This window comes from Micromys minutus (assembly GCF_963924665.1).
Source record: "Micromys minutus genome assembly, chromosome: 13".
Lineage (NCBI taxonomy): Eukaryota > Metazoa > Chordata > Mammalia > Rodentia > Muridae > Micromys > Micromys minutus.
Genome location: NC_137982.1, coordinates 5,680,544 through 5,694,357, shown reverse-complemented (window position 1 = coordinate 5,694,357; position 13,814 = coordinate 5,680,544). Strand labels below are relative to the sequence as shown.

The 13,814-nt window shown below is 49.5% G+C and overlaps 1 pseudogene across 1 annotated transcript; it reads left to right on the top strand.

Annotated features, from left to right (window-relative positions):
* Nucleotides 1–813: 813 nt before the first annotated feature.
* On the top strand, nucleotides 814–13,575 carry LOC308428807 (protein FAM98B-like; annotated as a pseudogene). The gene is made up of 4 exons: nucleotides 814–860; nucleotides 1,479–1,616; nucleotides 11,399–11,457; nucleotides 12,419–13,575. The product of its transcript is annotated as a protein FAM98B-like (transcript).
* The last annotated feature ends 239 nt before the right edge of the window (nucleotides 13,576–13,814 follow it).

Below are 13,814 nucleotides of genomic sequence, written 5' to 3'. Positions count from 1 at the left end.
CTCATTGGAACTTTCCTTGTGCTCACTGGGGAGTAAAGACCAGAGTGACCATTGTCTTGTTTACAGAGAAGGAGGTCTTCATTTGAGATTTCCTGTTCCATCTGTTACAAATCCCTCTGCTCTGCCCTGTATCAAGCTACTTGGGGAGATGGATAAAGTCAAAATATGTGTCCTGCCCTGAATGACTTGCATTTAATGTCCTGCATGTTCGTGGGTGAAATCACTACAGGAAACCATGTTATTAGGGTCTGGGTGATGTCGGGAACTGAGAAGTATGAAATCTAGTAATGTCGATGATGGTGATGATGGTGATAATGGTGATGTCAGTGATGATGATGGTGATGTTTGTGGTGATAGCGGTGGTGATGGTGGTAGCGGGTTTTCAGCTGGGAGACATTATTAGCTCTGTCTTTCTGGAGATGCAGCGACAGGGAGTTCTGTGAACACTGAGGTCACACAGTAGGGAGCTTATCTTGGGGTCCTTCTCATTGTATTCATGCAGTCATAAGCAGAGATTCAGAGTGATCACCTGGCCCGGGTCAGACTAAAACCACACCCAGGAAAACCACGGTGCTTTTGATTGACCTGTGACCTCCAGCAGACATGGTCAGGTGCTATCCCACCCCATTCTGTGGATATGAACTCATCCAGTCACAGAGTCTTTGCAGATGTGGTTAGTTTAACTCAGATGAGGTCATAGAGGTGGATGAGGAAAGGGCTGGCTGTGTAAGCATGAAGACCTGAGTTGTATCTTCAGGACCCAAGCAAGAGGTGCGTGTGTGTGTGTGTGTGTGTGATAGCATGTTCGTAACCATGTGCTGGTCAGAGGAGCTCAGGGGCCAGCTGGCTGAGTTTAACTGGTGAGTTCTAGGCTCAGTGCACAAACCTATTTCAAAAATGGAGGGGAGCTGGAGAGACGCTCAGTGGTTAGGAGCACTTGCTCCTCTTTCAGAGGACCTAGGTTGGGTTCCCAGCACCCACGTGGTGTGTCACAACCCTCTGTAACTCCTGTTTCGGGGAATCTGATATCCTCTTCCGGCCTCTTCATGTCTACCCTTATCGCTGCCCACTTGTGGTACACATAACATATTAGCAAGCAAAACATTCACATGCATAGAATCAAAATAGATCTAAAAATTAAAATGAAAAATAAGATGGAGAGTTCTTAGAGAACATGCCTGACATTGGCCTCTAGTCTCCACCTATGCACACATGAAGGCACACATATCAGCCTCTAGATTACCAGCCCTTCCAGTGCCTTGACTTTTAACCTCTGCCTCCTGAGTGGTAAATATGGTGTCTTTACGCTAAACATCCACTTTATGCAAACCTGAGCTAATACACACAAAGCCAGGAAGTCTCTCTGCCTGCACTGTGGACTCGACCTTCCCTCTTTGCTGGAACTAAGGAGACATTTCCTCTTCAGCCTCTGCAGCACTGTGGAATCCCATGCCTCTGTCCTGGCTTTGCATTTTCAGTGGCACAGACTCTTTCAGCCTTCTCGATGGTCTATTTGCTGATGACATTTTGCTAGAGGAGAGCCCTGTGCAGCTGTGGTCCAGGTTCCTGCTGTGTCTCCAGCACCTGGTGCAGAAAATATCCCCAACCCCCATGCGGTATGAATGATGTATGGATGCTTGCACACTGTGACAACTTGGTAGCTCCATCTGTGGTCCAGCTGCCTAGTCATTGCACAATAAAAGTGCCCCAGAAGACATTAGCTAGTGATCTAGGTTTGGGGTAGACTTCTCCTCCCAACAATGGACCCCAGAGATTGTTTCTGCTCAGTTTGGCTTTTTCCAGTTAACCATGAAGCTTAATTGGTCTCACAGAACCATAGGCTAGACAGTCTCTCTTATTACTTCCCTGGCCCACTGAAACTTTTTAGTCCAAATGCAACAAGAATTGCCATCTCTGTGGGAAGAGGAAAGAAGCTCCAGCCACTGGACACTCAGTGCCTGAGAAATGAGTACATTGGCTGGGAAGCTCTGGGGGCAGGGTTCTAGGCTCCGTGGTTAGGGGACACCTAAGCTCTCTGTGTGGGTATCTGACTACACTGTCCATTGCTGTCCTGGGTGCCTAGCCAGCCACCAGCCCAGGAATATGCAGGGTTCTAATGTTGTACAGCCCTTCCTCAGGTTTTTTGTGTGGCTTGAGTGCCACAGAGGCTCTGTGTTAGGCTAACAGGCATACAGGATTCTACCTGTTTTATGCAGTGCTTGGGGTAAACCCCAGGACTTCCTGCATGCTAGACAAGCACTCTACCAACTGAGCTCCAGGTCCACTGTCAGGAGTGCAGTCCTGTTCAATATGCAACAAGGGTGCCAGCTTAGCCATGTCCCCCTCAGTCTCACCAGCCTCTTCAGGACACTACATGAACCTGGGTTACAAGTGCTTGCTCATGAGAAATTTCCAGACACTCACTCTAGAGACAGCTAATGCCAGCCTTTTTAAAAAAGGCTCATTTATTTATATGAGTACACTGTTGCTGTCTTCAGACACACCAGAAGAGGGCATTGGATTCCATTACAGATGATTGTGAGCCACCATGTGGTTGCTGGGAATTGAACTTAGGACTTCTGGAAGAGAGGTCAGTGCTCTTAACCGCTAAGCCATCTCTCCAGCCCCCTAGTGCCATCTTTTTTATCAAGCTCTATCAGAGCTAGCTCCTCCCTCCTGCCTATTTGCAGACTTCCCCTCCCCCAGCCCCTCTCCCACATGTCTGTCTTTGTGCTAGTGACTACCCCAAGACCCTTGGCTTACTCACGCTTGGTCTAGCACTGCCCTGCACTTGGTTTTAATCTTAAATGCAAAGTGATGAATGCTGTTGGCCATCCTATAGACAACAACGTTGTAGTCTTGGCAAATGAAGCAATTTATCTCAGGTTACACAGGCAGAGGTAAGGACCCTTCCCCTTCATGTGGACCTTGCTTTCTAGAGCTGCCTTCCCTTGTGCTGAGCACCAGAGAGTGTAAGGGCTGCCTGGACCCCAGTGAGGGATACAGGCTCTATGTATTGGGCTGGAGCTCCCTGGGTGAGAAGGGAGGAGCTGGTTGTACTCCTCAGACCTGGAGCACAGAGTCAGGGAACATCTGCTCGCTCCACCTCTGTCACAATCACACTGCCTGTTACCTACAGCTTCTGAAGACCTCCATTTAAAACCCAGCGCAGGACCTTGCATGAGGGGGTGGGTGTAAGGGTGGGACTTTACAAGTGTTGGCTCAGTTCAGTCTCTCTGCACCAGCTCAGGAGGGAGGAATGAGAGCGGAGAAAGCCCCAGAGGCTAAATAAAGGTATGCCCCAGCCTCCATTTTGGGCTGAGTCTGTTTTCTGTCTCTCTCTCTGACTCTCAGCAGCCTTTGTAGGGCATTCAGAATTCAGCTTCTGCCCCTACCTCTGATCTTTCCTTCCCTGCCTTCTGAGACAGACCGAATCCATCTTTGCACACACTGTTTCCTTTGTTTTAAGATTCAGTAGGTAGACCCCAGCATAAGGGGAAGGTGGGGGAGGGATGCCATTGGGAGAATGCTGTGTCTCAAAGAAGGAAGAGGAGTCAGCTGATGATCTCTAGCGGCCCCCACCAGTCACATGCTTGCTCTATAGGTAGTACTTGATAGACTGAGACTGAGAATCTGCAGCAAGCAGGTGTTCTAAAAGCCCCCTGTAGTACCCCCTGGTAGTCTGTGCAGGACTGGAGATAATAGGCCCCTTGAGACAGGGTTGTGAGCAAGAACTAGAGTGCAGAGGACACTGACCAAGAGCCTATGGTGACCTTGATGTAAATAGCTTTAGGGACATGTCACTCCATGGAGCCATGGACAGTGAAGGGCTGGGCCTTCTCTTGGCCCAAGCCAAGCAGCTTTGCACATTCACCGAAAGTGGTTTAAGAAGCCCATGCCGTCTGGCTCTGAAGCTTCAGGAGAGACAAGGAAGGGAAGGGCCTTAGTCAAGGAGGGAGCAGTCTTTAGTCGTGAAGGTGAGCAGCCCTTTAGCTAATGAGCGGAGAGACGGCGATCATAGGAAAGGGTGGTGAAGAAAGAAAGGCCGAGACAAAGCATGTTGGAAGTGTGGAGGAATTACTAAGTGGAGCATGTTTCCCAGCTAATGAGACCCCTCCATGGGGCTGGGGGAGGTAGGCAGGAGAGAAAGCACCGGTGCTGAATGACTGAAGGCGCCGGAGCTAATGAAGTCACCGGAGACTCGGAATTCCTTGGGCGAGTCTGACACGCTCTGTAGCAATGCTATTTTAATTCAGTCTGAAGTTGACCAAAGGAGAGAAAGCCGCCTGTCTGTGAATGTGAAGAGCTTGGGGGACAGGAATGCTGAAGAACTTGGGTTGGGGAGGTGTCACCTCACACAGACCCAGGACAAACGCAGGGACAGGGAAGAATGCGAGTCAGCTCTCTTGGGAGGCAGTGGGCACATTCCAGATTATACACAAAGCCAGATGCCCTCCACAGACACATGTACACCTGAGCTTCTCAACTAATATTGCACAGCATGGCACCTGTGAAGGTCGAAGACCAGTAGGATCTATGGTTCTGTGGGGATGAGGCCTAAGCTTCCCAGACTTGGAGCTGCCTCTCATTCCCTGACCATGAAGTCCCCCACTGCTTACCTCTGGGGATGCATCTGGCATCTCTTTGTCCCCCACACTGTGCCAGCCTTCTGGGCCCTCTCTTCTCTTCAGGTTCTCCTTGCTTCATGGCCTTTACACCTGTTGTCCCCTCTCTGAGGAGCTGCAAACTGTGAGGCATCCTTAGGGAGTCAGGTCTTTGATCAAATGCCACTTGCTCCAGGGGGTCTTCCCTGACTCCTCAGAGCACAGCAAAGCTTTTGGTGATATGCTGTTTTCTAGGTTTACTGTAACAAATGATCACGGACACTGGGTGGCTTAAAACAATAGCATGGCTATTATGTATATGCAGACCTGCAACTTACATATATGTACCATGTGTTTGCTACTGACTGCCCCTGAGGAGGCCAGAAGAGCACCTTGAGCACCTTGGGGTCATAGTCATACACAGTTGTGAGCTACAGTGTTAGTACTGGGAACCAAACCCCAATCCTTGGCAAGAGTACCTGCTGTTCTTAACTGCTAAGCTGCTTTTCCAGTCCCCCCAGAATAGCAATTTATTTTCTTAGTTCTGAAGGTAGAAATCCAAAATCAAATCAAGGTGTTGACAGGGCAATTCAGAGAACTTTCTCTGCGCCTTTGCTGGCCTCAGGCATCTGTGAGCCACTGGCTATTGACTGTGTCACTCCCCTGCTTTCAACCTATTTCTGTGCGGCTGTTCCTCTGGTAGGGATGTGTGTGTGTGTGTGTACACAAAAGTACAAAATATACAATATTGGTCTTGAATGAGAAAGGTTAGGAGACACAGGAGGAACCCAAAATGTAGTTTAAAAGGTTCAGATTCTCTGCGCTTAATTCCAAATGTCTTTGCAATCCGGTCCTAACTTGTCTCTACTGCACCAATGCTGGCACCCAGGACTCAAGAGGTTCTTCACAGATACTGATGGGCTAGGTGGATGAATGTGTGGTTGGGTGGGTGGATGAATAAATGAATGAATGAATGAATGAATGAATGAATGAATGAATGAATGAATGCAGCAGCCTTTCTTGTCTGCAGCCACAGAAGCTGATGTGTTGCTAGACCCTGCATTTTCCACTCGGCTCTGCTGGTCCCAGCCTCTATATGTGGTTAGGTCATTGATATTCACATAATTCTTTCCAGCATTGATTACTGAGACAGAGCACCCTTCCCCCAAACCCGGTCAACTTTTCTGCTCCTCCCCACCAAGGGAGGCTCCATCCAGCCTCCTGATTAATTCCCTTCCATGAATGTTCTGATGAAACCGTGTGCTCATGCCGAGCAGCCTCTGTATCCCATATCATTTCAAAGCTATTTTACTCTTTGTGGCTTGTATTCATTAGCTGTGGCAGAGGTCATGAGGTCTGGGCTGGCTCGGTGGGGCCACCTCTGAGCGGGCAGTTTCCCTGGAAGGGAAGTTCTTCCCAGCCTGCTGAGGGTGGAGAAGGTCATGCTGGCCAGACCTCGTGGCTTGAAATCTGTAAGAGGGAGCAGACGCCTGGCAGGAGAAAGGGTTGCTCTCAAAGGAGCGAATATTAGACCGAGACACATGAGATTTCTGATATGCAGCCTTTTGTGCACCCATGAAAGCAGCAGGCTGGTGGAATAGAATCGTCTGAAATACAGAGAGGGAGGGGAGGAGAAGAGTGGGGCTCTAGAATGCAGGTTGCCAGGAGTAGTCCTTGGCTCCTGGAGGGTGACTTGGGGGTGCTCTTGCAGGGATAGGTGGGAACTGCCAACATTTGAAGCATTGGAGCCCAGAGGTCTGGGCTCGGGAACCTGTTTGTGACCTGGGACTGCAACCCTTGTGCACACAAGGCTATATGGTGCTGTCCGTGGTGCTGAATCACTATTGGTGGGGCTCAGACGTGCGGCTTACGCTTGGGTGCTGCGGAAGACTGTCCACCATCTTTCAGGAGTCTTGAGCCCAGAGAAGAACATGACAGAGAACAGGGGCCAGTGTGAGATTAGCTTCTCACCCCACAAAGAGACAGCGCGAGCTGGTTCTGGAGAGGGAGCATTGTAGTATATTGCCATTGCTAAACTAGTACCGCTCTGGGGAAACACACGCTCTTTCCCTCTATGTCCTCGATGCCTTCCTAAAAGTAAAGGTCAACTCAGTCCTGGGTCTTCACCTCTATCTGAACTGACCCTCACTCCTTTTTTGGGGGCTGCTTTGTTCTTGTCATTGTACTCCACTGCCCTACTTCACCATCTGACCCCTGCAGTTCCTCTGCCTCGCCGCACCCTTCCAGGAAGCCTCTCTTGACTACTTCAGCCCAGCCTGGCCTCTCATGCCTCTGACCCCCTTCTGACCTCAGAGCTAAGTTTAGCAACAATGCTTTCCAAGGTATTCGTTCTCAGCTCTCTCTCCCTCGCTACCAGCTGCGTGCTCTCAGGGGACTTGGCTCTCGCTTTCTCTGTCCTTGCAGCAGAGCCGAGGCTGCTGTGTGCATGGGTGTCAGTGGCAGCACCATCAGCCACGATGAGTGAGGGCTACTGCTGTGCAGGCTGTTTTTGCGCTATTTCTTACCGGAGTCTCACAGGGAATCTGCAAAGCTGGTCCTATTGTGTCATCACAATAGGAGGCCCAGAGGGATCCAGTAGCCTGTCTAAGCCATAGAGGCATGAGAACCAGGGTTCAACCGAAGGTCTGTCTGGCCCCAGAGGCCAGCTCTTAATCACTAGCTAGTCTGAGTCATGGCAATGACCCACAACTGAAACCCATTCTGCTGCTGACTTAGGGTGAAATTGTGTCACTGAGGGATCAGTGTTAGAGAGTCGGGGGAATCATGAGTTTTTACCAGGAGGAAGCTAGGAGGGCTGCATCATTTCCCTGCCCTGAGCAACATTCTCATACCTTAGGAAAGGCATTAATGTCTACAAACACTTATTGAGTGCCTCTGCGTGTCCTGCATTATGAATTATGATGGGGACTGGCTCAGATAGCCACAGATACAGCACACACTGGCCGAAACTTTAAAAGAGAGAATTAGAAGATAACATCACACAGCTCAGCTCCAGACCAGGGGCCCCACCAACAGATGGCACTAGCTTCTATGCTTTCTTTTGGAAAGACCCTGGTGTATTCTAAAATCGGTTCAGATTCCCCAGAGACAAAGACATTCAGAGTCACGGCTCTGGACTTTTCAGGAGACAGTGAGTCTTAAGATACCACTTATCTGCTTGGCTCTGCAAGGGTATCAGCTGACAACATGTTATCCAAAGACCAAACACACCTGGCCATGCATGATTGTGTGTGCCTGTATGTGTACATGCATATGGGTATCAGTATATGTGCGTGCTTGTACATACATGTGTGTGCATGTGTAGTGTGAATTAATGTGTACATTCATGTGTTTGTATGGTGATAAGCATGCACACATTTTTATGTGCCTGCACTTCTTTTCAATTAGAAATATATTGGTGCTGACAGGGAACAGGAACAGCAACACGGCGTAATTGTAAGACTACTGAGAAGTGGATGCCTGGTGGGGAGATAAGATAAGTGGAAATCAATTCTTTCCTGGATCTGTGTGTGCAGAACTCCAGCCAGAGAGAAGCGCTGCTTCCTCTGAGTGGCTCTGGAGCAGACTGGGTGGAACACAGGCTCCCTGGACAGCTCAGAGTCTGCAGGTTGGGTGAGCAGAATGTGCAGGATGCTCAGCAAAGCTCATTCTCTCTCTCTCTCTCTCTCTCTCTCTCTCTCTCTCTCTCTCTCTCTCTCTCTCACACACACACACACACACACACACACAGAGAGAGAGAGAGAGAGAGAGAGAGAGAGAGAGAGAGAGAGAGAGAGAGAGAGAGACCACTCCCTGAGATGTACCCTCAGGCAATTTCTTGGGCTAACCAGGCCTTGTCTTAGCCTGTCCTAAGCAGCAGGCTTCATGTTCTGACACCCTGGTCCCAGTTCCCCAAGCCCACCCTGCATCTTTCCCTCAGGGGTTTTCACCACATCAGAAAAGCCTTAGTTTCTAAAGAACCATTCTCCACAGCCTTTGATGCTGCCCTTGTCTCCCTCAGGTCTTCCAGAGAACAAAGGAATAACTTAGTGATACAGGTCCCTGATGTCTGCCCTGAGTCAGGTTCCTGTTGATGGGGAGAAATTTGATTGCTGGTTTACTGGCTTTCTCTTCTCTTTCTCTGCAGGAAAGTCCATGCCCGTGGGCTTCCTGAGAGCAAGAAGAGCCTCTTAGTTGCTGCCGCTCAAACGCAGGGTCCTTCCGCCCACTCAATAAACACCAGCAACGACTACATGTGGACACCATTATAGTTTAGGGGATAAGGCAGTTGGCAGATCTTTAAACAAAAGCTTGGCCTGGGCAGAGCTCGGGACCTGATAGGCTATGCTCTGATAAAAGAGACTTCAAGGCAAATCCAGATGCTGTCATTTACCAGCCACAATACCCTGTGCAAAGCACTCAGCATTTCCTAGCTTTAGTTTTTCCATCTTTAAAAGAGACACCCAGAGTGCAATAGCTACTTACTGCTACAGCAGTGTAACATAACAAACGACCCCTAAATCTTGGCGGCACTCAACAGTAAATGTGATTCTCACACATCTGCACTCAGCTAAGAAGGGTCAGGGTTTGTACAGCTTTGCAGCCTCAGTGGGCCCACTCCCTTGTCTGGGGTCCAGAAGATTGTTTGCAGGGGTAACTCAAGTGACCTGGATCTGCTCGACACGCCTTTCATCCTCCATTAGACTAGTTCGAGGTGTTCCCAGGGCAACAGCAGAAGCGCGAGAATGAGAGGCCCAAATCCTTCAAATGACATCTGTGCAGACATTGAATCAGCCAAAGGAAGCTTCTTGGAAGATTCCAAAGTAGGACAGGATGGATCTGCAGAGATGCATAGCAAGGGGGTCAGGGTACAGGGCCATGTGAAGCATCAGGTGTCTCCAGGGCTTTTTCTCTGTGGGCTGTAGCGAGGTGAGAGGAGAAGGCTCTAAGGTCTTAGCCTACTAACCAAGCTCCTAGTAACACTGAACAATAGGCACCAGACAAAAAGGATGGATATTTAGAGAGAAGCCAGGGTCTTGGAGGTCTTGCTGTTGAATGAATGCGAGTGCTAGGGATACAAGCTCCTGGCTTTAGCATTCATTCTATCTCGCCTGCTGGAGGTTAGTGGTATCCCATAAGGCCTTGGCTAGAGCCACTCTCTGTCTGCTCAGTGACCTTCAGCTGTCCGGGACCATTGAGTCTAGCAACATCTCCAAGCATGAGCTTCAAAAGCAATTCCTGTTCTCTAAATGTCACAGTCTGAATTGGAAGTATCCTCATGGGAGGTCTTATTTACCTCCATACTTGTGCAGTTTTGAAGGGGTGGAGCCTTGAGGAGGTAGGGAATGGCTGGTAGAAGGAGGAGGCCATTGGGGTGGGCCTTTGAAGTTTTAGCCTGTATCTTTTCCTTTCTGGTGGGTCATAATGAAGGAACATCTGCCATACTCCTGCCTCTGTTTCTTCACTGTCCTGAAGTGAGCTCAGGACAAACTACAACCAGGAGCCCATGTAAACCTTTCTTCCCTTAGGTTGCTTCCGGCTGGAATTTTGTTACACAGTGGAGAAGTGACTACACGGAGCTTCTGAGAGGTGAGGCCGGGGAGCAGGTGACCACTCAAGCCTCTTCTAGCCATTTCTCCCGGACACAGTGGGTATTTCCCAGCCTCCTTTGTGGTAACCTGAGTTCTGGCCAACAAGATGTGGTATAAAAGACTGTGCCACTGCCAGGTTGGGATGCAGCCCATCCTGCAAAGCTCCTGTTGTACAGTGTGGTCCACCAAGCAAAATATCTTCATCAGGTCAGCTCCCCCTGCTTGCCAGACAGCATCCACAATTGGGCTTACTGACTGATAACAGATGGAGGGTGGGGGAGGTCACTGGAGCCTCCCCTGAGGTTCCATCAGCTCCTTCCAGCCATCTGCATACAATCTCTCCCTCACTACACATGGCTCTGGTGGTCTAGGGAGGTGTCCAGGCTGGGGACGGTTAACTAAGGGGCTCTCTCTGTTCTTCCAAGAGGAAGCTGTCCTCATGTGGGACATAGATTTTTCCAGTGCAACTGCTTTGGGATCCCCCCATACTCTGGCCACTAATCCCTCCTCCATGTTCTGTAAATAAACCCAACAAACTCATTTGTTTTCCCCAAGGTGAGTGTTAGTGCATTTGTACGTTGATTTGTCATTGAGATCAGATGAGGAGGAAATACGTGTTTGTTTAGTCTCCTCAGGAAAGAAATTCTATCAATGATCTTATCATCCCCTTGTGTCTGGAGGCAGAGGGTCTGGTGAGAGAATCCGGGACCCTGGAGAAGTCAGAACAGTAAAACCCAATGGCCACACTCCACCCTCTCCTTGTTGCTTTCAGAAATAAAGCTTTATTGAGACATGGTGGCGTCCAATTCCTCTCATTGTATTTTATTTTATTTTGTCACAGTGATAGAAACCAGTAGCTGCTGCCTAGCTGGCCAAGCTTACGGTGCTCCCGTCTGGTGCTACTCTGGGGAATGGTGAGAGCTGGCAGGAGCCTGGGGTATTGGCTTTCCAGTAGCAGACCCTGAGCAAAACACAGGCAAGAAAGACACTGTACCTGTGTGGAGACATTGAGATGTGAGGCTCTGCCTGATGTTGAGGTCAGCCTACCCTAAAGGTCCAGTTGTACGCTGAACAGGAAAACATCCAGGCACCGCTACCATCTGGAAAGACAGCTTACCCAGGAATGTAGCTTGTCTCCTGGGTTGGGGTCCAGGCAGGAGCCAGACTGAAACCGCCTGCTCACTTGGACCTGTGGCCTTGCAGTGCCATCCAGATGATGCCTCTCGTACAGAATGAAGAGGCCCTTTTCTCCTCAGAAGAAGGTAAAGCAGAGAGAGCAAGGGAAAGGACATCCGGGACAACCGTCTCTGGTGCCAGTGTGCAGGGCATCCCAGCCTCCAGGCTCTTGGGCCCGTCAGGCAACTTGAGCTCAGGGCTTATCAATTACCGGGTGGCGCCATGCAGGTAAGTCACTGAGCTCTCTCTCCTGGGCTTCAGGTTACTGCTTGTGAAATGAGATCAGGATTGCCCCAACCCCACTGTTGCTGGAACAGTGCCTTCAGCCCTGGGACACATCACTGCCCTCAAGTGCCATAGCCCCAGTCCTCCAAAGCCCAGGCCTAGTGGCCTGGCACAGCTGCCCACATCTGGCAGAAACCTGCTCATAGCAAATGGGAATGAGGCATCTTTCTCTGCCCTTCTGGAGGTTGCGGCCCAAGCAGGATGGAAGTGGTGGGTGAGCCCAGAAGGCTTCCTTCTGTGTGGAACCGGTGGCTGTAGTGGGTCATCCGCCAGAGGAGTATATAGAAAAGGTCATAGAGAAAGAGGCCGTATCTTCAAAGAAACTCACAGCTCTGCGAGCCATTGGTCCGATGGAACTTTCTGGGGCACTGTGCTTACAGCAGCAGCAGAGAGAAGGCCAGTCCCTTATTCACCTCAGCCTGGGAGACTGCTGAACCCTGGAGATTTCAGTCAGGGAGCTGGAGATTCTGCTCACTCTTTGGGGTATCCTTACCTACTTTGAACTCTGTGTGGCTGTTTCCCAACTTGGACATTTCTGTCTAATGATTCCTTATGGCCCCTTTGGACACTGGGTTCTCCCTCAGTACCTCCTTCCCTGTAGAGCAGGGTTCTCTCCCTTACCAACTTCTGCCTTCTTTCACTAGAAATGCCCTGAGTGGGGTTTCCTTGGAAATGTGGACTGTTGGGGCAGAGGTTGCCAAAGCTATGGTCTCTGGTTTGCTGGGTGACCTCTGGTAAGTTATTGACCTCTCTGGGTTTTAGTTGGTTCAGCTGGTGAGGCAGTAGTAAGGCGGCATAGAAAGGCAGCAGAGGGTGGACTGTCCTCACCTGAGTTTTCGGAGCTTTGCGTTTGGTTAGGCTCCCAAAAGCATCAATTCAGCTGGGAGAGACCCAGAGAGCTTCCAGCTTGAGAGAAGTGTTTTTTTTTTTTTTTTTTTTAAGAGATGGCTTGTCCAGACTCGTGTCTGGAGATATTAAAGGGGCCTCACAAAGAATGACTGTTGAAACTTCTGCTGTTTTTAAATACAGACCTTCAAGCTTTCCAAACATTATAGAAGAAGAAACATAAAACATCCTCAGTTAGATAAAAACAGTGAAATTTGCCAGGAAGTTCAAGCTGTATGTGAAGCCTTCGGGGTCCCCAAGTCAGACACTTCAGACACCCCACTTCTGCTGAGCCAAGTGGAATCAAAGGTGAAGGACACTCTTTAAAATCCAGAAAAACCAAGGGGAAAACTGTCGCTAAAGGTTGATTTAAGTTCTGAACAGGCAGAAAGACTGGGAAGAATTAATGATGCTCTTTCCTGTATGAGTGCCGCGGGCGGATGTTAATGAAACGATTGGATATGACAGTAGCATCCTTTGTCCTTTGGATGGTCCGATAGAGCAAAGGCAAAAACAGATAACATAGCAAGAATTTACCAGCCCAAGCCCTATGCTTTGTCACCCAAAACAACAGTCACATTTGGCACATCTGCTGGCTGCCCGTGAAGATCTGTCTAGGATCATCAGGACAAGCAGTGGTATCAGCCGGGAGAAGACAGCATGTGCCATGAATAAGGTGCTTATGGGAAGGGTTCCAGACAGGGGAGGATGGCCAAAAAAAGTTGAACCAACACCTGCTGAAATGCCCCCTTGGCAAAAAAGACAAGAAGGCAGAGGGAGGGGTGGTTGGGCTGGTGGAGGTGGTGGTAGAGAAAGTGGTGGGGGAGGAAGAGGTGGATGGAGTAGTGGAGGAGGGTGGGGAGGGGTAAAGGAAGTGGGGAGGAAATGGTGGGGGAGGGGGTAGTCGAGGAGGTTTCCAAGGCAGGAGAGGTTATGGTGGGAGGGGAGATTATGGTGGAAGAGGGGGCTGTGGGGGGAGGGGTTATGGAGATCCCTATGGAGGAGGAGGTGGTGGTGGGTATAGAAGATGTTAGAGAGCACTGCTTCCTACTAGACACTAGATAGAGTTCTGAGGAACACAGTTGAGCATCACCCTGAGGTAGATCATGTTAGCGCCCTTGCAGAAGGTGTTCCTAATAAAAAAGGCCATTTTTTACTACCAGGCAATGATCCTGCAACACGATTTTTCCCCATATTCAGTGTATTAAAGCATGCCATGTCTTTTAAAAAAGCAAAACCACAAAACCTATTTTTTAATGTAAATATTTATTAC